This window comes from Mytilus edulis, chromosome 11 (assembly GCF_963676685.1).
Source record: "Mytilus edulis chromosome 11, xbMytEdul2.2, whole genome shotgun sequence".
Taxonomy (NCBI): domain Eukaryota; kingdom Metazoa; phylum Mollusca; class Bivalvia; order Mytilida; family Mytilidae; genus Mytilus; species Mytilus edulis.
The window spans coordinates 47,956,318-47,970,898 of NC_092354.1; the positions used below are offsets into that span (position 1 = coordinate 47,956,318).

The 14,581-nt window shown below is 31.6% G+C and overlaps 1 protein-coding gene across 2 annotated transcripts in view; it reads right to left on the minus strand.

Annotated features, from left to right (window-relative positions):
- The window catches only part of LOC139495736 (uncharacterized), an 18,523-nt gene extending 16,038 nt beyond the window's left edge, over positions 1-2,485 (minus strand). Inside the window, exon 1 of one of the 2 annotated variants that reach the window (XM_071284096.1) lies at positions 2,307-2,485. The gene's annotated coding sequence lies outside the window, so the exon portion shown is untranslated. Of the gene's footprint in view, positions 1-2,189; positions 2,276-2,306 lie in introns of those variants that run through there. The other variant, XM_071284097.1, reaches the window with a different exon arrangement.
- Positions 2,486-14,581: the final 12,096 nt, after the last annotated feature.

Genomic DNA, 14,581 nt, shown 5'->3' on the forward strand with positions numbered 1-14,581 from the left:
GTTCAATAAAAAAATCCACACAGACCCTCACCTATGACTCTGATGTCTGTTAGTGTCCTTGGTATTTTATTGATATGATTTCCTAAAATGGCTTAATATTTCCATAATTTATCTCCTACCCACCCCTCCCCTTTCCCTCAAAAAATTAAATGATTTTAAAATAAAATAGAAGTATATGATATATTAAAAAGACTGAAAGTACATCCTTCAAATACTTTATTTCCTTGTAACCGTCTACATTTTATCAATTCAAATCTCAAGGCTCTTTTTTCATTCAAATTTATTTTATTTTGAATAACTCCATATAATTGTTTTTGTGTGCTTTGTTATGGCAATTGACTAGTTAAATGAATATTTGCAAATCTTATTCTTTTATATAGAATAAAACATTTACAATTTCAAGTTTTAGTAAACCCGTATTCATTTTAGGATATTTTACCTGTAAACGATCGTTGCTATTTTACCTATAACTATATTTTGTAAACCCTCATTATACATTTTGTTAGTTAAACATTTCATTTATAGTCAAAGCTTTATAATTTAACGATGGTCTATACGAGGTCTATACGAGGTCTATACGAGGTCGTGTTCATTTATTGATTTTTAACTGTTCACAGCTATTTTCTCCGAGTTCGGTACACGGCTGTAATTTGACAAGTGTGGCAAAACCGATGTCTTACTAAATATTGAACGGAGTGAACTAACCTTGTTTCTCCTTATTTATTGTGTTGGCTTGTGGGTTGAGAAAGGCGCCCTCTGATTTTCGTTTTCGTACCTTCCAACTTTTATGTCAACATAATGCAACATGGACAACTTAATAAATCGGTAGCATCATACTAGTATATGCGAATATTTTGGTGTACGGACTTCACAGTTTGTATGTGTTGTTTTATTTTTTTATCACAATAAACTTTCACCTCGTACACTGGTATTTAAAAACAAACAGTGGGTAGTTACGTATTGACTGATTGGTAGTTGCTTTATAAACGTCCAGTGACAAATATTTCATGCATATTCAGTATGGACTTCAAAGTTGTTCTGTGTTGTTTTGTATTTTATCACAATAACCCTTTACCTTATACACTGCCATAAAAAAGTGGGTAGTTGCGTTAAAATGTATTGGTGCTGGTTTATAAACGTCCAGTGACAAACATTTCACGCATATTCAAGCATGGACTTAAAAGTTGTTCTGTGTTGTTTTAAATTTTATCACAATAGCCCTTTACCTAATACACTGCCATAAAAATACAAAAGTGGGTAGTTACGTTACAACGTATTGGTGCTTGTTTATAAACGTCCAGTGACAAACATTTCACGCATATTCAAGTATGGACTTCAAAGTTGTTGTGTTGTTTTAAATTTTATCACAATAACCCTTTACCTAATACACTGCCATAAAAATACAAAAGTGGGTAGTTACGTTACAACGTATTGGTGCTTGTTTATAAACGTCCAGTGACAAACATTTCACGCATATTCAAGTATGGACTTCAAAGTTTTTGTGTTGTTTTAAATTTTATCACAATAGCCCTTTACCTAATACACTGCCATAAAAATAGAAAAGTGGGTAGTTACGTTACAACGTATTGGTGCTTGTTTATAAACGTCCAGTGACAAACATTTCACGCACATTCAAGTATGGACTTCAAAGTTGTTGTGTTGTTTTAAATTTTATCACCATAACCCTTTACCTTATACAATGTACACTGCCAAAAAAAGTGGGTAGTTACGTTACAACGTATTAATGGTTGTTTATAAACGTTCAGTGGCATATATTTCACGCATATTCAAGTATAATAATTAGTTAACAAAATATAACGTGAGGTTTTAGGGTAGTTCTACGCGAACGAGGGATTTGGGTGTGACACTACTACATGAGGGTCAGAAATGTTGCCTACGGACCCCTTAGAGAGATTGGGATGACACTAAAAATAGCATATACAGAGATGAAAGAAAACACAAATAATGATTACAATTGAAATATTTTCTAACTTTGATATGCGATATTCAAGTTTTCCATCTGTTTAATTATAACGGTTAAAACTTTGTCTTCATTTATATTTATCTGTAAAAAAAAATAACGCGGACATCTAACTTTATTTCATTAAAAATAAGCTTTAATTGTACCATAATGACATGCAAGATACACACAAAAAAAATAACACGTGTACACCAATACATATACTTACATACAGGAAACACTGTACACACCTTTTAGGTAAAACGTTTGATATGAATGATAATTTATACCAATAAAATGTCAAATGAATCATTATATTACACATTTTAATAATTAAACAACCTACCTGTAACATGTAAGAAATTTTACTGTTTATCCTTTAAAGAGATACTATTATATAACGACAAAACTTACTTTTTAAATTGTAAACATTTAAAATGTAAAGACGTATTAATTTTTAAAGGATTCTGGTCATGCTTGATCAATGATGTACAATGTTATCATTTAAATATATATAAGAACTGTAAACAGTGTACATTACACACTTGTGCGGAAATTGTCATACAAATTCATTACGCTTAAATATAAAGAAATATTTAATAAAAAATTATATACAAACTAGTCAGAAGTTGAAATCGTATAAAAGAAGGACGACACCTGACATTATTTTTTTTTTATTCTTCCTCGCCATGCTCGTCCGAATTTAAAATATTTTGCACTAAATTTCGTCGTACATGTATTAATAGTGCAAACAACTAACATAATCTGAATATAGGTTTTGTGACTTGTAATGCAAGTATTGTTCTTTCTTTTGCAAACAATGTTTAAGAGCATAATATTTAATACGATGTAATAATAATATGTGTATAGTAAAATTTAGAATAGAAATGGTGAATTTGCCAAAAGAGACAACAACCCGACCCAAAAGCTGAAAACAGTTCACGGCCACCAATTAGTCCGCACAGCGAGAACATCAATCACCCGAAATCGGACTTCATGCTTTCCGTTATGAATTTTCCTCGCAGCTACGTATTTTTTGTGGTTTAACTTTTTCATTAATTGTCTAGTACAATGTAATACATCAAAAAGTAAAATAACAGACATATTGAACTCCGAGGAAAATTCAAAAAGGAAAGTCCCTTTTCAATTGGCAAAATCAAAAGCTCAAACGCGTCAAACGAATGGATTACAACTGTCATAATTCCTTACTTGGTACAAGCATTTCATTATGCAGAAACTGATGGATAAAATCTGGATTTATGGCTAGCTAAACATCTCTCTTGTATGACAATCAATCTCACAAAACATGATAAACCCAGCCAAATATTTTTGCCAAGCCCGGACCTCCGGCCTTTGTTGTCTTGTCTGTCTTTGGTTTATCTTTAATATTATGGAGGCCTGCCCCCAGTTGTGGGGGCTTCTTGCTGTTAGGAAAAAACAATTAGAGGCTATGGGCTGTTTTCTTTTCTTTGATCGGATTGATATCTCTTTGGCACATTCCCGGTTTCCATTCTCAATGTTAAGAAATTAGATGTCATGTATATGAAAAATGCTTAAAGAGTATGGTGGAGGACTTTAAGATTATAAAAAACAAGTATTCTTTTCTACATTGGCTAGAGGTATAGGGGGAGGGTTGAGATCTCACAAACATGTTTAACCCCGCCGCATTTTTGCGCCTGTCCCAAGTCAGGAGCCTCTGGCCTTTGTTAGTCTTGTATTATTTTAATTTTAGTTTCTTGTGTACAATTTGGAAATTAGTATGGCGTTCCTTATCACTGAACTGGACACTCTTCTATAACAATTCGATTTTTCCAATAGATTGGATTTGAGTAGACATTCATATTTTCCCAAAAAAACTTTCTTCTGATATTCTTCCGCATGCGTTAACACAATTTTTCTGTACGTGTGCATGTTTTAATGCATATAAATATTTGTAACGACATAATATTTTCGTGTTATAAATTTCTGTTCTTATGAGTATTCATTGAAGAAGTGAATTTATAACAAGCGATAAGAAATGTTATTTTGCACTCGATGATATCTGTAAATATTTGTAACGACATAATATTTTCGTGTTATAAATTTCTGTTCTTATGAGTATTCATTGAAGAAGTGAATTTATAACAAGCGATAAGAAATGCGATTTTGCCAGTTACCAGTCAAAAACGAAAGTCAAATAATCTCTATGGCAACAATACATCGGAATGTCCTCACGGTCATCGCGATGTAAAAATTAAAATTCAAGCTATGTTTTGTGGCGTTCTGTGAAGATAAAAAAAGAAAAGAAAAACTTTACACCGCAGATTGATTGGTTGATTTTTTTTTTCTAGAATGAGTTGGGAGTGTCTGTAAATTATTACCTTGGAGCTAGCTGCTAAATGTTTGTGTGCCATCCATCATATATGTCGGACAACTACTCTCTCACTCTCTCTCTCTTTCGTTCTTTCTCAAATCATGGTAAAAGAAAAGTTTCAAATTTCAATATACTAGTTTCATCACATGCCTATGTACCAGGCAATTTTGTTGGAGATTCGAGAAAATAATCTTCATTCTGCAACACTACTCCTAAGCGTAAAAATCTTATTTTTCAAACACATATTGCTAGGTAGATGACTAGGAATTGTTCTACTCACAGTAGATAAAAAAATATCGTTAGCTATACTGAAATGTTTATGACATACAAGTATTTCTCTGATAAAACGTTTTGTTAAATGAGTCGATGCGACAAAAAAAATTATTGCACGTTTTATTGAAATGTTCAGGACCAAGGTGTACTTTTTCTCATACAATTTTTGTGAGAATTTTCATTCATGTGTATAGCTTCGAATTACAGATACTATCTGGCTTAGGAGGATTTCACTTTTGATCGCATTTTCTTTTTCAATGTATCTTGCTTTTATAAAGTGGGAGTGTGGTCATTAGTAAGTTATCTCTTTGTTATACCTCCGGGGTCTTGTCTTTATGACGTATCCGAGTTAAATATTTCGACATCTTATATCCTTGAAACAATGCAGATCTATATTTTAATGCATATTAAACGAGAACTTTATTTTATATAGATCATACAATATCATGAAATTATGTTATGCCAAATACGCAAGAAAATTCGAATACAGTTTAACGTTATTATAACGCGAACGTCAAATTACTGTTATGGGGACATTTCATTGGACATCTTAGATCGTTTCGGATTTTCTAACAGCAACTCAAACAAAAGTAAATATCATATCATTTTAAAGGAAATTAAATGTATTTTCCATTCATATCAGTAAACAGGTGTTAACAAATTGAGATATAGTAGAATTTCGTTTGATAAAAAGCCTCTGAATTATTCTTTGTGTTATTTTGTCCATCGGGACATTTTATTGGAAACGGGAAAAATGACGATGTTTTTAAAATAAGACCGCAGTTACTTCATGATGACTTCAGATAGCGTCTTCGGGACATGTATAATTTTTCTGATATTATTAAAATCCATTTTCGTCCATAATATCTTATGAAAGTGAAGACAGAAAAAAAAATTACGGGTTGAGCAGCTAATTGGGACATTTTTTCTCTTTTTTACTTAAACTCTTTTGACGACCTTCCTTCTCTTAAAATCAAAAACGTCTGTTACTTCATTTTAGGTTAAATGTATACAAAACAATTGCAAAATTTTTAACCATTCTACTTACTAATGAATCCGCACTGGGATTTTAAAGACTCACATAAAACAAAATTGTAACAGCGGGACACCCTTGAAATGACGTTATAGGCATCGAAATGAGCAAAGTTTTTCATTAAAAAATAGACAAAGCACAAAATCATCTATGTTATTGATTTCTGTGGTTTATTTCCTTTCGAATGATATGCATAACATGGATATTTATTGTATAGGATAAGAGCTTGGATTTGAATAACCCACCTTCTAACCCATATTTCCAAAGTGACACCAATATCGTGCGCAACGTCTCTATATTTGTTTAGGGGCCAGTTGAAGGACGCCTCCGGGTGCGGGAATTTCTCGCTACATTGAAGACCTGTTGGTGACCTTCTGCTGTTGTTTTTTTCTATGGTCGGGTTGTTGTCTCTTTGGCACATTCCCCATTTCCATTCTCAATTGTATATGCTAGTCCCACAAAGTCTTTTAGCACTGCATGTTGGTGAATGGAGAGTATTCGTGATGTTGTTATGTAATTAATGACAATCGTGGATGCTCAATTAATTTGGTTTATGAATTCCATGAAAGACAAATATCCGAATAACTGGATATTAAAAAAAAAAATCCGATTTCAAAGGAAAATTCAAATCGGAAAGCGCCTGATCAGATGGCATATCAAAAGTTCAAACACTTTGAACGAGTGGAAAACAACTGATTGATATAAACTGTAAATTGTATGTTTTGATTAAATCTCTTGGAACAAAATGAATTTCTTGTTATTGATGTAAATTAGCCATTGAATGATATATAACCTATCCAGTCTTGATACAGTTAAAATACTGATCAGTTAACCTGTTTTTCTATGGTACCTTGATTTCTGTTTTTGTAGTCTAGATAAAGGCTATATATCTTTATCAATAGTGAATCACTTTTATTACATGTTTATTCTGGAGGGAAATTATTATTGTTTAGAACAAGTTTAAAGTAAAATCACAAAAATACTGAACTCCGAGGAAAATTCAAAATGGAAAGTCCAAAATCTAATGGCAAAATCAAATTATAAAACACATCAAACGAATCAACACCTGTCAATTCCTGACTCGGTACAGGAATTTTTAAATATAGAAAATGGTGGATTGGACCTGGATAAAGCTTCAACCAGACGAACCAGAACTGGACATTTTGTCTGAATGGTTCAAAGCTATTCGATCATGCATTCAAAACCGCATTCAAAAACTACCATGAACTATAAGCACAGGAATAACTACTTCCTTTCAGTAATTCGGATGTTGTGGATGCTTTATTCTCTTTGCATGACAAATGCGTCGTTGTTCCAGCAGATAAAGCCTCCAATAATATTGTCTTCATATGCAAAACCAGTATTTACACCGTCTCACAACAGAGCTTGGAATTAAATAGAACTACTGGTAATACTACATATTCCTTAACATCATTTACCAAAGATGAAATTTAACGAAATCAAAACTCTGTCCTTCTTTCTTTTGGTATCAACATCAAATAAAAAGAAGAAAATTTACCATCATTATACTGGATACCAAAACTACACAAAACTTTATATAAAGAACGCTACATAGCTGGATCATGAAAATATCGACTATACATCTTTCTAAAGTACTGACTACTATTCTTTAAACAGTTAAAGATGGACTTCAAAAATATTGGCTTATGTACCTTTAAGTAACATCTAAATAATATTGTCAATTGATTAGGTCATATATACCTATGTGAAAGGATTATTCGTTATGTTACCGTGACAATAATTTGTTGATAATACCAAAATTTGCATAATAGCTGAAGTCAAGGATTGCGCTGTGTCTACTTATTATCAAGTGAATCTATAATAAAATAAAAACACGTTTTACCTTTTTTTTTGGTAAGTGTTTATCTTTCAATGTCCTTGACTGCATCATGGCAGCAAACCTTTATAATAAGAGGAAACTGACGATTACCTAATCTACGGAAACACATATTTTTTAAGCTATTCATGTACATCCGATTATAAGTTTAACCATGCTTGTGAGTTTGTATTCATGTGCATGACGGACTCTAGTTTTGTATATTAGAGGATGTGCTGCTAAATGTGTATGTATACTCCATTTCTAGATCTAGTAATTAGAGGTCAATGCATTTGAATGTGTCATAAAATATAATTTGGTGATGGCTGAAGATAAAAAATTGATTTCAACAGCTTGTTTCTATTACATTTGACTCAAATGTTAAAGATAAGTGAAAAATACCTAAAGCACAGTTGACAAAAAAACTAACAACACCATGACAAAACAGGACAAAGAGACAAACAACAGTACACAACACAAAACGACTAGGAAACAAAGACTATTTTTGTCACCAAAAACCGGGGTTGATCTAAGTTGCTCATATCTTGTTAATTGAAATTAATTATTTGATATGGAGATGGTCCATTGTGAAGAGGATATCTCAGGCGTCCAGTTGATCTTGGTCTGATTTATATACGATCTTAGTTTTATAAACTGACTTGTTTCATTGATAACTTAAAGTGATCCTTTCAAGAAGGACAATCTAGAGCAGAAATAATTTTGAAGGAAGAAAATCCTGCATGCAGATTGGTGTGCTATGGAAGAACGAAACCAGGTACTTATGACTGAATGATAACATTTAGATTTTTTTAAATGTTTTTTCATTTGCTATATCAAACACTCTCAACTTAGGTCTCCTTCTACTTGTAATAATTATTCAAAAAATTATCGGTATTATAGTAGTCATAAATCATTCCAAAAGTCAAGGCCAACAATACACCTTCAATTTTCGAAAGCTCTTTATTAGATAACATAACGTAAGTATCGTTAACTTAGAGTTGTAACATATACATCTAAAGATTGATGCAAGCCCGACACGATTGGCATATTTAGAGTTTAACTACATTATACTTCATTCAGTAACAATGACTTTCATGTAATCTTCTAAGATAAATAAATATGTATTAGTGAAGGGCTTGCAATGTTGTTTTTATATCTACTAACTTAATAGATTTGAATAATGCATACAAAAAAATAACTCTCAAATAGCGGTTTAAAACCGCTATTTGAGAGTTATTTTTTTGTTTGCATTATTTAATTTGACTTTTTAGTCCAATGTTCGAGGTCAAAATATTGAGGGTACAGAACTTTTGCATATACTCCATCAATGATATTAAATAGAAAACATATACATTATTAGTTGTTATTTTTGACTGTTATACGAACTTAAAAGTGTTTTCGTTATTGCATATGTCTTATTTAAATCAAAAGTTCTTATACATTAAAACACGATTTTAGTTGTCACAGCTTTTATGTACTTGCACGATAAGAGCTTCATTCTGTCAGGGTCATATGCGTTTTTCTATCCAATTGATCAAAATTTTTATTATAATTTATAATTTGTTATCTGCAATCTTAGACGTGTTAAGGTGGTACCTAACACTACATGGAGATAACTCTGTAATATCAGCTAAACGTTTTAATTACGTTGCGTTGTGAAGGCAATATAAAGCTTCTCAATGATCAAAATTAGTGTTTGTCAAACTGCTATATAACCAGTGTAATTTTTCTGATAAAACGCTTGGTTCAAATTATTTTAATTTTTTATATTTTTGTAAAAGGGTCAAAGTAAATACTTTGTCAAAATTTTATGAAAATTAATCGAGCCAAATTAATTTGAGTGAAAGTGTTGGGTACCACCTTAATTCATACATTTGAAAACGCTATTTATTAACTTAACTTTTACTTGCTCTTATCACTAGTTATAATGCATTGTGAATATTTTTACATTGTCAATCTTCACCGTGTACCGATTTTTAAAGAAAGGTGAAGGCAACACACAGGGTCATTCAAACTGATAAATTGATGATTTACTGACCACGACCTTGAAACAAACCAAAAAGGCTAACACAAAAACAAACTTAAGAACAACATGAATTCAACAAAACCTGTAGATATTCAGACTGATTAGCAGTTCTTAATCCACATCTGAACTCAATGCATTGTTCATGTGGTACAATCCCGGTGATAACAGAAGGGCGAAAGACACCAGAGGCACATACAAACCCATTATCCGAAATTAAACGAAAATGGCAAAATAAAAAAGGGTACAGTACTTACTTCGTGTGTGTTCAGACATCCTTGTCATTAATTAAGAAATAATTCATGGGGGGCTTGAATATATCGTGATTTTACCATGGGTTGGCCCTTTATGACAAATAGTTTACCCTGAACGATAAAGAGGGGTCAAATGTCGGCGCAAAGGGCATCCCGTGGTAAAATCACGATATATTCATGGCCCCGATGAATTATTTCGATTCTAATAGGACAAATACGGCAATTGTTTTGGATCGAAGCGCTCTAAGTGAAGGCATTATTTGCCGTTTCCATAAATAAACGCACTATCATTAAATTGACGTAAAAGAACGGAGCAAACTGAAGAAGTGACATGCTTAAACTATTTCCAATTACATATCAAGAAAGGTTTGGATGAATCTAAATTATAATTGTACTTAAATGTCTTACATGTCTTATATGTATAAAAAACGGCTTACAAAACACATTTTAGTTTTCGGTTTCACAAGCGTGTATTTTCTTGTCAAATGCCTATGTTCTGACGTCAACGTCCTATGACGTCGGGTAGTTCATTCATAAAAAAAGAATATGACGTGGGAGTACGATCGGAACAGCCCAAACAATATATTCATATTTTAACACATTTGTGTACTCAAAGAATTTGATGGACGTCATGTCAGAATTGCCTTTAATTTTTAAGGGACCCTGATGAGTAATATTTTGGTAAAGTCCTAAGCATTAAATATTTGTGTTATTTTCATTTATTTGCAGCTAGGTCAATACTAGGTGACCTGTTGACGTTTGTTGTTTTTCCCTCTGTCAGTAACATTTTATATAACAGGTTGTTGATAAATCAAGTAATTATTACAGTTCTAACATCTAAGTTGACCTAAGAACTAGCTGTCAGTACAGTGAACATACCAAGACATGTCTGGTAGATGTTTTTCTTCTTCGTATCGGTCCGATTAGTTAAGTCCTTTTGTACGATATTTTTTATGATGTATTGATACACATGGTTAGGGTGAGGGATGTTGGACCCAAGAAACATCCGTGTGAGGAAATATTTGTTAACAAATCCTGAATTATGAATTCTAGAACAATAATTTCCATGTTGAAAAATGAAAGTACTAACTTCTGGACAGGTGATCACAGGGTATTCTAGAAATACTTGGAAAAAAACCATCCTTGAATAGAATATGAAGTTTATCAACAATCTGATGATATTGAGCCATACATCGAAAGGGAACAGTCGAATTGAGAACTGGATGGTGTATGGTAATAATAAACAGTAGTACCATTGTTTATATAAGGCAATTATAACAATATCAAAGCTTATGTACAAATAGAAATCTGCTGACGTTGATAAAAGATCTCTTACACAGGATGCTGGGAATCCTAAATACCAACATGTGTGCTTCACTGGATGTCATGATCAATGGTGGTGAGGGTAAGATGCTGATATTTGTAAGACTGCCAATTACTTAATGTAGTGTATATACTTGAACATCCGGCGTGTTCTAAGTTTTTTTTTATTTCGGCACAAGTGCACTGTTTTTTTTTTTTTGTTAATTCAAAAGTGTCAGGTCGTTATTGATTTCGTATCAAAATAAAATTGAGAATGGAAAATGGGGTATGTGCCAAAGAGACAACAACCCGACCATAGAAAAAAACAACAGAAGAAGGTCACCAACAGGTCTTCAATGTAGCTAGTAATTCCCGCACCCGGAGGCGTCCTTCAGCTGGCCCCTAAACAAATATATACTAGTGCAGTGATAATGAACGCCATACTAATTTCCAAATTGTACACAAGAAACTAAAATTATAATAAACCTATATATCTTTGACATTAAAACTTTGTTTTTTAATTAAACTATTTGTTTTACAAGTCATTTGCCTCATTTAACGACCTTGCTAACGGCTTAAACCAAACAGAAGACAGACTACTTTGTAGTCTTACTCTATCAGAAATATGACAGCATGTTATGATTATGTCAAAGAATTCATTGCTGGTACATCAAATATTACAAGGCTATAAGATTTGAACTAGTTAGATACCATACGACATCTAAAATTTAGGATTTTTTTAAGTCATGAGTTAAATAATGAATTATTGATAGATTTTAAGAACCTTCAACAGTGGATATGAAAAAAAAATCATAATACAATGATTAACCTTCTCATGTTTGTCACAGCATTGCAGACAACGTGACGTCATGGAGGGGCACACATATATTACAAGATACCATATAATCAAATTGTAGATGCTCTCAGTAACGGTTTTGGGAAAAAAATAAAATAAAAAAAAAAACGTTTTTTTTTTATTTATCCTCACCAGTAATGCAACAACATTTATCTCTTTATATCAAATAATGCACACTTCTCAAAATTGTTATAAAAATAACCCTGTCCCTTCACCTACACTTCGACGACTATTTTAAGAAATTAGTAGATACGATGTAATTGTTGATGTAGATTGTATCGTTTGTTTTTCTGTTTAAGTGGTCTTCCTCTTGTCATTCAATGGAAAGCTAAATATTCAGACAAACAATGGTGCCAGAAAAATTCAGAAAACATAATCAAATCAAATTTGTTTGCTTACACCACGTATAAGTATGTTTATAAAAGGATACAGTGTATGGTTCGAACACATGAGTGCAATTATTCATTCTGTATAACTATATTCATAAAGCGTTTCGGGGCATATGCCTTTGAATTCTTTATTAGTCAGACAAATTGTTACATTGAACTTCATTCCAAAAAAGTTTTTTTGTCGGATGACATGGACAATAAATATGTTGATTTTTTACTTTTTATCGCATAGAATGGCATCGAAAATTAATTTGTGTTTTACGAGCTAGTTAATTTGTTAAGCTGAATGAATATTATTTAAATAATTTAAAGAAATATTTTCATACTCAATTAAGTAGAACTCGTATAGCCTTATAAAGAAATGACAACTTTAAAAGGAACGGTCTAGTAATTTTAATTACAATTTATAAGATGGCGTCAATAGGCCATAGCACTTTCTGGTACATAATGATCCATTGGATTAAATAAGTTATGATTACAGATAAGTGTTGGGGAACTATTGCAAAATTTATTTTCATACATGGGAGTAAAACTTACATTCCTTATAAATAAAACTAGATTTGCATAATTGATTAGAAAAGTTTTAATAGATTTTCATTAAAAAAATGTTTCTCGTCTTTCCCTAGTACAGGGTTAATGACGTCCTGTATACAATTTATATGTTGTTCTTGTTTAGTTTAGATCGTGTATGTCTATATATAGCATTTCAGATTCTGTATATCAAACGTTCTTTGTCAAACTCTTTCTATAAAGGCATTCAAACCCATACATGTGTCATATTAGGATGAAGGTTGGCGTCTGTTGAAACCCAATGCGTTTTTATGCACCTGTTATAAGTTAGAAACTTGTTTTAGTGCGTGTTGTTTGTCGATGTGCTTCATTGGTGGTTGTCGTATTTTTATACAGGTTATACTGTTGGTTTTTGTGTTTCAATTGTTTCACAATTTTAGTTAAGAGGCCCTCAATATCATTTGGTCCATCTAAATTCAACTTTGCCTTACAATATTATACATTTCAATTTCGTACTATTCGTGTTTTCGTTGTATATTTTTTTTCTTCTTTTTTCTTTATATTTAAAACACTGGCAGTTGAATGTATTTCATTAAATTGATGCCGGTGTGTTTTAAACGAAAGCATTTGACAATGAAATTAAATACGAACAGAAACCTATGAAATGCAGAATTTTATGAAGTACAGTTAAACATGAATGTATGTACAATGAAACAGCAAGTCAGAAAAATAGATTTGGATATGATACAAATTGAATGAATAATACATGCCAATGCAAAAGGAGAAATTTTAGAAGTTTATATTTCCATTTTATTAAAATGTAACTATATTTTCGATTTTCCTTACCAACAAAACAAATCTAAAAGATGTTTTTTAATTATCATTTCCGTATCTGTAACTCATTAATAAATACTTGTAACTTGTTGAATAAAAATCTTTTTTGTTAATAATCACATCATGTTGTTTTTATGTTCTAATCGTGTACATTGTCTCAATGGTCGGAAATACTATGGACACAATATCATGATAAGTTTACCACTGATTAATATCATCTTGCCACCTCTCCACATATTTTCATACTTTCTTTTGTCTTTTTCCCATTGAACGAATCCAAATACTGAAAAGCAACAAGTATTCAAAAAGACCGATGAAGTTTACATAATGTTTCTTCAATGTTTCTCTTTTGTACTACAATAGATATTATCGTTTTGACGATGCAATTTAAAATCTCTTTACCGAAACAATAGATATCAATATGACGTCAATTATCAATAATTGATCTTTAATATTTGACTGAAAACGTTCAACATTACTTAGTTACCATGAAGTATTAAATAAACATGGATATCCACAAAGAGACATTTTCCTTTGAAATTTTGGACTTTAAGACATTATCATTTCAAATTCATGAATCCTATCAGAATAGAAATAGATTAGAGTGGAGACAAAGTTATGATAGATTTCTGTCAGTTTGTTTATTATATAACTTTGTATTTGTCTTTTTCAAATATTTGTCCAAACATACACTTCTTTCTTTACAGGGACATGTATGAATACAAATGACTATGGAAACATGAAGTAAAAGGATAAAATGTATGATTGCAAGATTAAATAATTGTTACAAAAACGTTTTACTTAAGATATCGCTACATCGTAATATTGCGTAATCAAAAACGATTTTTATTGAATAGACGCAAACTACTTTTAGCAAGGAAATGGTGTATACGTGACATATTTGCTATGTGTACTGTTACAATATTCATTGACATTATTCAGTAATATATTGAACTG